This window comes from Tachypleus tridentatus, chromosome 9 (assembly GCF_004210375.1).
Source record: "Tachypleus tridentatus isolate NWPU-2018 chromosome 9, ASM421037v1, whole genome shotgun sequence".
NCBI lineage: Eukaryota > Metazoa > Arthropoda > Merostomata > Xiphosura > Limulidae > Tachypleus > Tachypleus tridentatus.
In genome coordinates, this window is record NC_134833.1 from 12,269,960 (window position 1) to 12,280,449 (window position 10,490).

Sequence of the window (10,490 nt, forward strand, 5' to 3'; positions counted from 1 at the left end):
ATGTTCCACTCTCTGTTCGTAATGCTACCTTTGTTGGTGATGTTCCACTCTCTGTTCGTAATGCTACCTTTGTTGGTGATGTTCCACTCTCTGTTCGTAATGCTACCTTTGTTGGTGATGTTCCACTCTCTGTTCGTAATGCTACCTTTGTTGGTGATGTTCCACTCTCTGTTCGTAATGCTACCTTTGTTGGTGATGTTCCACTCTCTGGTCGTAATGCTACCTTTGTTGGTGATGATGTTCCACTCTCTGGTCGTAATGCTACCATTTGTTGGTGATGTTCCACTCTCTGGTCGTAATGCTACCTTTGTTGGTGATGTTCCACTCTCTGTTCGTAATGCTACCTTTGTTGGTGATGTTCCACTCTCTGTTCGTAATGCTACCTTTGTTGGTGATGTTCCACTCTCTGTTCGTAATGCTACCTTTGTTGGTGATGTTCCACTCTCTGTCCGTAATGCTACCTTTGTTGGTGATGTTCCACTCTCTGTTCGTAATGCTACCTTTGTTGGTGATGTTCCACTCTCTGTTCGTAATGCTACCTTTGTTGGTGATGTTCCACTCTCTGTTCGTAATGCTACCTTTGTTGGTGATGTTCCACTCTCTGTTCGTAATGCTACCTTTGTTGGTGATGTTCCACTCTCTGGTCGTAATGCTACCTTTGTTGGTGATGTTCCACTCTCTGGTCGTAATGCAACCATTGTTGGTGATGTTCCACTCTCTGGTCGTAATGCTACCTTTGTTGGTGATGTTCCACTCTCTGTTCGTAATGCTACCTTTGTTGGTGATGTTCCACTCTCTGGTCGTAATGCAACCTTTGTTGGTGATGTTCCACTCTCTGGTCGTAATGCAACCATTGTTGGTGATGTTCCACTCTCTGGTCGTAATGCTACCTTTATTTGTGATGTTCCACTCTCTGTTCGTAATGCTACCTTTGTTGGTGATGTTCCACTCTCTGTTCGTAATGCTACCTTTGTTGGTGATGTTCCACTCTCTGGTCGTAATGCTACCTTTGTTGGTGATGTTCCACTCTCTGGTCGTAATGCTACCTTTGTTGGTGATGTTCCACTCTCTGTGTCGTAATGCTACCTTTGTTGGTGATGTTCCACTCTCTGTTCGTAATGCTACCTTTGTTGGTGATGTTCCACTCTCTGTTCGTAATGCTACCTTTGTTGGTGATGTTCCACTCTCTGTTCGTAATGCTACCTTTATTTGTGATGTTCCACTCTCTGGTCGTAATGCTACCTTTGTTGGTGATGTTCCACTCTCTGTTCGTAATGCTACCTTTGTTGGTGATGTTCCACTCTCTGTTCGTAATGCTACCTTTGTTGGTGATGTTCCACTCTCTGTTCGTAATGCTACCTTTGTTGGTGATGTTCCACTCTCTGTTCGTAATGCTACCTTTGTTGGTGATGTTCCACTCTCTGTTCATAATGCTACCTTTGTTGGTGATGTTCCACTCTCTGTTCGTAATGCTACCTTTGTTGGTGATGTTCCACTCTCTGTTCGTAATGCTACCTTTGTTGGTGATGTTCCACTCTCTGTTCGTAATGCTACCTTTGTTGGTGATGTTCCACTCTCTGTTCGTAATGCTACCTTTGTTGGTGATGTTCCACTCTCTGGTCGTAATGCTACCTTTGTTGGTGATGTTCCACTCTCTGGTCGTAATGCTTTGTTGGTGATGTTCCACCTCTTGTTGGTGATGTTCCACTCTCTGGTCGTAATGCTACCTTTGTTGGTGATGTTCCACTCTCTGTTCGTAATGCTACCTTTGTTGGTGATGTTCCACTCTCTGGTCGTAATGCAACCATTGTTGGTGATGTTCCACTCTCTGGTCGTAATGCTACCATTGTTGGTGATGTTCCACTCTCTGGTCGTAATGCTACCTGTTGGTGATGTTCCACTCTCTGTTCGTAATGCTACCTTTGTTGGTGATGTTCCACTCTCTGTTCGTAATGCTACCTTTGTTGGTGATGTTCCACTCTCTGGTCGTAATGCAACCATTGTTGGTGATGTTCCACTCTCTGGTCGTAATGCTACCTTTATTTGGTGATGTTCCACTCTCTGGTCGTAATGCTACCTTTGTTGGTGATGTTCCACTCTCTGTTCGTAATGCTACCTTTGTTGGTGATGTTCCACTCTCTGTTCGTAATGCTACCTTTGTTGGTGATGTTCCACTCTCTGTTCGTAATGCTACCTTTGTTGGTGATGTTCCACTCTCTGTTCGTAATGCTACCTTTGTTGGTGATGTTCCACTCTCTGTTCGTAATGCTACCTTTATTTGTGATGTTCCACTCTCTGTTCACAATGCTACCTTTGTTGGTGATGTTCCACTCTCTGTTCGTAATGCTACCTTTGTTGGTGATGTTCCACTCTCTGTTCGTAATGCTACCTTTGTTGTGATGTTCCACTCTCTGTTCGTAATGCTACCTTTGTTGGTGATGTTCCACTCTCTGTTCGTAATGCTACCTTTGTTGGTGATGTTCCACTCTCTTCGTAATGCTACACCACTCTCTGTTCGTAATGCTACCTTTGTTGGTGATGTTCCACTCTCTGTTCGTAATGCTACCTTTGTTGGTGATGTTCCACTCTCTGTTCGTAATGCTACCTTTGTTGGTGATGTTCCACTCTCTGTTCGTAATGCTACCTTTGTTGGTGATGTTCCACTCTCTGTTCGTAATGCTACCTTTGTTGGTGATGTTCCACTCTCTGGTCGTGCTACCTTTGTTGGTGATGCTCCACCTCTGTTGTTGGTGATGTTCCACTCTCTGGTCGTAATGCTACCTTTGTTGGTGATGTTCCACTCTCTGTTCGTAATGCTACCTTTGTTGGTGATGTTCCACTCTCTGTTCACAATGCTACCTTTGTTGGTGATGTTCCACTCTCTGTTCGTAATGCTACCTTTGTTGGTGATGTTCCACTCTCTGTTCGTAATGCTACCTTTGTTGGTGATGTTCCACTCTCTGTTCGTAATGCTACCTTTGTTGGTGATGTTCCACTCTCTGTTCGTAATGCTACCTTTGTTGGTGATGTTCCACTCTCTGTTCATGTAATGCTACCTTTGTTGGTGATGTTCCACTCTCTGTTCGTAATGCTACCTTTGTTGGTGATGTTCCACTCTCTGTTCGTAATGCTACCTTTGTTGGTGATGTTCCACTCTCTGGTCGTAATGCTACCTTTGTTGGTGATGTTCCACTCTCTGGTCGTAATGCAACCTTTGTTGGTGATGTTCCACTCTCTGTTCGTAATGCTACCTTTGTTGATGATGTTCCACTCTCTGGTCGTAATGCTACCTTTGTTGGTGATGTTCCACTCTCTGTTCGTAATGCTACCTTTGTTGGTGATGTTCCACTCTCTGGTCGTAATGCTACCTTTGTTGGTGATGTTCCACTCTCTGTTCGTAATGCTACCTTTGTTGGTGATGTTCCACTCTCTGGTCGTAATGCTACCTTTGTTGGTGATGTTCCACTCTCTGTTCGTAATGCTACCTTTGTTGGTGATGTTCCACTCTCTGGTCGTAATGCTACCTTTGTTGGTGATGTTCCACTCTCTGTTCGTAATGCTACCTTTGTTGGTGATGTTCCACTCTCTGTTCGTAATGCTACCTTTGTTGGTGATGTTCCACTCTCTGTTCGTAATGCTACCTTTGTTGGTGATGTTCCACTCTCTGTTCGTAATGCTACCTTTGTTGGTGATGTTCCACTCTCTGTTCGTAATGCTACCTTTGTTGGTGATGTTCCACTCTCTGTTCGTAATGCTACCTTTGTTGGTGATGTTCCACTCTCTGTTCGTAATGCTACCTTTGTTGGTGATGTTCCACTCTCTGTTCGTAATGCTACCTTTGTTGGTGATGTTCCACTCTCTGTTCGTAATGCTACCTTTGTTGGTGATGTTCCACTCTCTGTTCGTAATGCTACCTTTGTTGGTGATGTTCCACTCTCTGTTCGTAATACTACCTTTGTTGGTGATGTTCCACTCTCTGTTCGTAATGCTACCTTTGTTGGTGATGTTCCACTCTCTGTTCACAATGCTACCTTTGTTGGTGATGTTCCACTCTCTGTTCGTAATGCTACCTTTGTTGGTGATGTTCCACTCTCTGTTCGTAATGCTACCTTTGTTGGTGATGTTCCACTCTCTGTTCGTAATGCTACCTTTGTTGGTGATGTTCCACTCTCTGTTCGTGATGTTCCACTCTGCTACTACCTTTGTTGGTGATGTTCCACTCTCTGTTCGTAATGCTACCTTTGTTGGTGATGTTCCACTCTCTGTTCGTAATGCTACCTTTGTTGGTGATGTTCCACTCTCTGTTCGTAATGCTACCTTTGTTGGTGATGTTCCACTCTCTGTTCGTAATGCTACCTTTGTTGGTGATGTTCCACTCTCTGGTCGTAATGCTACCTTTGTTGGTGATGTTCCACTCTCTGGTCGTAATGCTACCTTTGTTGGTGATGTTCCACTCTCTGGTCGTAATGCTACCTTTGTTGGTGATGTTCCACTCTCTGTTCGTAATGCTACCTTTGTTGGTGATGTTCCACTCTCTGTTCGTAATGCTACCTTTGTTGGTGATGTTCCACTCTCTGTTCGTAATGCTACCTTTGTTGGTGATGTTCCACTCTCTGTTCGTAATGCTACCTTTGTTGGTGATGTTCCACTCTCTGGTCGTAATGCTACCTTTGTTGGTGATGTTCCACTCTCTGTTCGTAATGCTACCTTTGTTGGTGATGTTCCACTCTCTGTTCGTAATGCTACCTTTGTTGGTGATGTTCCACTCTCTGTTCGTAATGCTACCTTTGTTGGTGATGTTCCACTCTCTGTTCGTAATGCTACCTTTGTTGGTGATGTTCCTTTGTTGGTGATGTTCCACTCTCTGTTCGTAATGCTACCTTTGTTGGTGATGTTCCACTCTCTGTTCGTAATGCTACCTTTGTTGGTGATGTTCCACTCTCTGTTCGTAATGCTACCTTTGTTGGTGATGTTCCACTCTCTGTTCGTAATGCTACCTTTGTTGGTGATGTTCCACTCTCTGTTCGTAATGCTACCTTTGTTGGTGATGTTCCACTCTCTGTTCGTAATGCTACCTTTGTTGGTGATGTTCCACTCTCTGTTCGTAATGCTACCTTTGTTGGTGATGTTCCACTCTCTGGTCGTAATGCTACCTTTGTTGGTGATGTTCCACTCTCTGTTCGTAATGCTACCTTTGTTGGTGATGTTCCACTCTCTGTTCGTAATGCTACCTTTTGTTGGTGATGTTCCACTCTCTGTTCGTAATGCTACCTTTGTTGGTGATGTTCCACTCTCTGTTCGTAATGCTACCTTTGTTGGTGATGTTCCACTCTCTGTTCGTAATGCTACCTTTGTTGGTGATGTTCCACTCTCTGTCGTCGTAATGCTACCTTTGTTGGTGATGTTCCACTCTCTGTTCGTAATGCTACCTTTGTTGGTGATGTTCCACTCTCTGTTCGTAATGCTACCTTTGTTGGTGATGTTCCACTCTCTGTTCGTAATGCTACCTTTGTTGGTGATGTTCCACTCTCTGTTCGTAATGCTACCTTTTGTTGGTGATGTTCCACTCTCTGTTCGTAATGCTACCTTTGTTGGTGATGTTCCACTCTCTGTTCGTAATGCTACCTTTGTTGGTGATGTTCCACTCTCTGTTCGTAATGCTACCTTTGTTGGTGATGTTCCACTCTCTGTTCGTAATGCTACCTTTGTTGGTGATGTTCCACTCTCTGTTCGTAATGCTACCTTTGTTGGTGATGTTCCACTCTCTGTTCGTAATGCTACCTTTGTTGGTGATGTTCCACTCTCTGTTCGTAATGCTACCTTTGTTGGTGATGTTCCACTCTCTGTTCGTAATGCTACCTTTGTTGGTGATGTTCCACTCTCTGTTCGTAATGCTACCTTTGTTGGTGATGTTCCACTCTCTGTTCGTAATGCTACCTTTGTTGGTGATGTTCCACTCTCTGTTCGTAATGCTACCTTTGTTGGTGATGTTCCACTCTCTGTTCGTAATGCTACCTTTGTTGGTGATGTTCCACTCTCTGTTCGTAATGCTACCTTTGTTGGTGATGTTCCACTCTCTGTTCGTAATGCTACCTTTGTTGGTGATGTTCCACTCTCTGTTCGTAATGCTACCTTTGTTGGTGATGTTCCACTCTCTGTTCGTACTACCTTTGTTGGTGATGTTCCACTCTCTGTTCGTAATGCTACCTTTGTTGGTGATGTTCCACTCTCTGTTCGTAATGCTACCTTTGTTGGTGATGTTCCACTCTCTGTTCGTAATGCTACCTTTGTTGGTGATGTTCCACTCTCTGTTCGTAATGCTACCTTTGTTGGTGATGTTCCACTCTCTGTTCGTAATGCTACCTTTGTTGGTGATGTTCCACTCTCTGTTCGTAATGCTACCTTTGTTGGTGATGTTCCACTCTCTGTTCGTAATGCTACCTTTGTTGGTGATGTTCCACTCTCTGTTCGTAATGCTACCTTTGTTGGTGATGTTCCACTCTCTGTTCGTAATGCTACCTTTGTTGGTGATGTTCCACTCTCTGTTCGTAATGCTACCTTTGTTGGTGATGTTCCACTCTCTGTTCGTAATGCTACCTTTGTTGGTGATGTTCCACTCTCTGTTCGTAATGCTACCTTTGTTGGTGATGTTCCACTCTCTGTTCGTAATGCTACCTTTGTTGGTGATGTTCCACTCTCTGTTCGTAATGCTACCTTTGTTGGTGATGTTCCACTCTCTGTTCGTAATGCTACCTTTGTTGGTGATGTTCCACTCTCTGTTCGTAATGCTACCTTTGTTGGTGATGTTCCACTCTCTGTTCGTAATGCTACCTTTGTTGGTGATGTTCCACTCTCTGTTCGTAATGCTACCTTTGTTGGTGATGTTCCACTCTCTGTTCGTAATGCTACCTTTGTTGGTGATGTTCCACTCTCTGTTCGTAATGCTACCTTTGTTGGTGATGTTCCACTCTCTGTTCGTAATGCTACCTTTGTTGGTGATGTTCCACTCTCTGGTCGTAATGCTACCTTTGTTGGTGATGTTCCACTCTCTGTTCGTAATGCTACCTTTGTTGGTGATGTTCCACTCTCTGTTCGTAATGCTACCTTTGTTGGTGATGTTCCACTCTCTGTTCGTAATGCTACCTTTGTTGGTGATGTTCCACTCTCTGTTCGTAATGCTACCTTTGTTGGTGATGTTCCACTCTCTGTTCGTAATGCTACCTTTGTTGGTGATGTTCCACTCTCTGTTCGTAATGCTACCTTTGTTGGTGATGTTCCACTCTCTGTTCGTAATGCTACCTTTGTTGGTGATGTTCCACTCTCTGTTCGTAATGCTACCTTTGTTGGTGATGTTCCACTCTCTGTTCGTAATGCTACCTTTGTTGGTGATGTTCCACTCTCTGTTCGTAATGCTACCTTTGTTGGTGATGTTCCACTCTCTGTTCGTAATGCTACCTTTGTTGGTGATGTTCCACTCTCTGTTCGTAATGCTACCTTTGTTGGTGATGTTCCACTCTCTGTTCGTAATGCTACCTTTGTTGGTGATGTTCCACTCTCTGTTCGTAATGCTACCTTTGTTGGTGATGTTCCACTCTCTGTTCGTAATGCTACCTTTGTTGGTGATGTTCCACTCTCTGTTCGTAATGCTACCTTTGTTGGTGTGTTCGTAATGCTACCTTTGTTGGTGATGTTCCACTCTCTGTTCGTAATGCTACCTTTGTTGGTGTGATGTTCCACTCCACTCTGTTCGTAATGCTACCTTTGTTGGTGATGTTCCACTCTCTGTTCGTAATGCTACCTTTGTTGGTGATGTTCCACTCTCTGTTCGTAATGCTACCTTTGTTGGTGATGTTCCACTCTCTGTTCTGCTACCTTTGTTGGTGATGTTCCACTCTCTGTTTCGTAATGCGTAATGCTACCTTTGTTGGTGATGTTCCACTCTCTGTTCGTAATGCTACCTTTGTTGGTGATGTTCCACTCTCTGTTCGTAATGCTACCTTTGTTGGTGATGTTCCACTCTCTGTTCGTAATGCTACCTTTGTTGGTGATGTTCCACTCTCTGTTCGTAATGCTACCTTTGTTGGTGATGTTCCACTCTCTGTTCGTAATGCTACCTTTGTTGGTGATGTTCCACTCTCTGTTCGTAATGCTACCTTTGTTGGTGATGTTCCACTCTCTGTTCGTAATGCTACCTTTGTTGGTGATGTTCCACTCTCTGTTCGTAATGCTACCTTTGTTGGTGATGTTCCACTCTCTGTTCGTAATGCTACCTTTGTTGGTGATGTTCCACTCTCTGTTCGTAATGCTACCTTTGTTGGTGATGTTCCACTCTCTGTTCGTAATGCTACCTTTGTTGGTGATGTTCACTCTCTGTTCGTAATGCTACCTTTGTTGGTGATGTTCCACTCTCTGGTCGTAATGCTACCTTTGTTGGTGATGTTCCACTCTCTGTTCGTAATGCTACCTTTGTTGGTGATGTTCCACTCTCTGGTCGTAATGCTACCTTTGTTGGTGATGTTCCACTCTCTGTTCGTAATGCTACCTTTGTTGGTGATGTTCCACTCTCTGTTCGTAATGCTACCTTTGTTGGTGATGTTCCACTCTCTGGTCGTAATGCTACCTTTGTTGGTGATGTTCCACTCTCTGTTCGTAATGCTACCTTTGTTGGTGATGTTCCACTCTCTGTTCGTAATGCTACCTTTGTTGGTGATGTTCCACTCTCTGTTCGTAATGCTACCTTTGTTGGTGATGTTCCACTCTCTGTTCGTAATGCTACCTTTGTTGGTGATGTTCCACTCTCTGTTCGTAATGCTACCTTTGTTGGTGATGTTCCACTCTCTGTTCGTAATGCTACCTTTGTTGGTGATGTTCCACTCTCTGTTCGTAATGCTACCTTTGTTGGTGATGTTCCACTCTCTGTTCGTAATGCTACCTTTGTTGGTGATGTTCCACTCTCTGGTCGTAATGCTACCTTTGTTGGTGATGTTCCACTCTCTGTTCGTAATGCTACCTTTGTTGGTGATGTTCCACTCTCTGTTCGTAATGCTACCTTTGTTGGTGATGTTCCACTCTCTGTTCGTAATGCTACCTTTGTTGGTGATGTTCCACTCTCTGTTCGTAATGCTACCTTTGTTGGTGATGTTCCACTCTCTGTTCGTAATGCTACCTTTGTTGGTGATGTTCCACTCTCTGTTCGTAATGCTACCTTTGTTGGTGATGTTCCACTCTCTGTTCGTAATGCTACCTTTGTTGGTGATGTTCCACTCTCTGTTCGTAATGCTACCTTTGTTGGTGATGTTCCACTCTCTGTTCGTAATGCTACCTTTGTTGGTGATGTTCCACTCTCTGTTCGTAATGCTACCTTTGTTGGTGATGTTCCACTCTCTGTTCGTAATGCTACCTTTGTTGGTGATGTTCCACTCTCTGTTCGTAATGCTACCTTTGTTGGTGATGTTCCACTCTCTGTTCGTAATGCTACCTTTGTTGGTGATGTTCCACTCTCTGTTCGTAATGCTACCTTTGTTGGTGATGTTCCACTCTCTGTTCGTAATGCTACCTTTGTTGGTGATGTTCCACTCTCTGTTCGTAATGCTACCTTTGTTGGTGATGTTCCACTCTCTGTTCGTAATGCTACCTTTTTGTTGGTGATGTTCCACTCTCTGTTCGTAATGCTACCTTTGTTGGTGATGTTCCACTCTCTGTTCGTAATGCTACCTTTGTTGGTGATGTTCCACTCTCTGTTCGTAATGCTACCTTTGTTGGTGATGTTCCACTCTCTGGTTCGTAATGCTACCTTTGTTGGTGATGTTCCACTCTCTGTTCGTAATGCTACCTTTGTTGGTGATGTTCCACTCTCTGTTCGTAATGCTACCTTTGTTGGTGATGTTCCACTCTCTGTCGTAATGCTACCTTTGTTGGTGATGTTCCACTCTCTGTTCGTAATGCTACCTTTGTTGGTGATGTTCCACTCTCTGTTCGTAATGCTACCTTTGTTGGTGATGTTCCACTCTCTGGTCGTAATGCTACCTTTGTTGGTGATGTTCCACTCTCTGGTCGTAATGCTACCTTTGTTGGTGATGTTCCACTCTCTGTTCGTAATGCTACCTTTGTTGGTGATGTTCCACTCTCTGTTCGTAATGCTACCTTTGTTGGTGATGTTCCACTCTCTGTTCGTAATGCTACCTTTGTTGGTGATGTTCCACTCTCTGTTCGTAATGCTACCTTTGTTGGTGATGTTCCACTCTCTGTTCGTAATGCTACCTTTGTTGGTGATGTTCCACTCTCTGTTCGTAATGCTACCTTTGTTGGTGATGTTCCACTCTCTGTTCGTAATGCTACCTTTGTTGGTGATGTTCCACTCTCTGGTCGTAATGCTACCTTTGTTGGTGATGTTCCACTCTCTGTTCGTAATGCTACCTTTGTTGGTGATGTTCCACTCTCTGTTCGTAATGCTACCTTTGTTGGTGATGTTCCACTCTCTGTTCGTAATG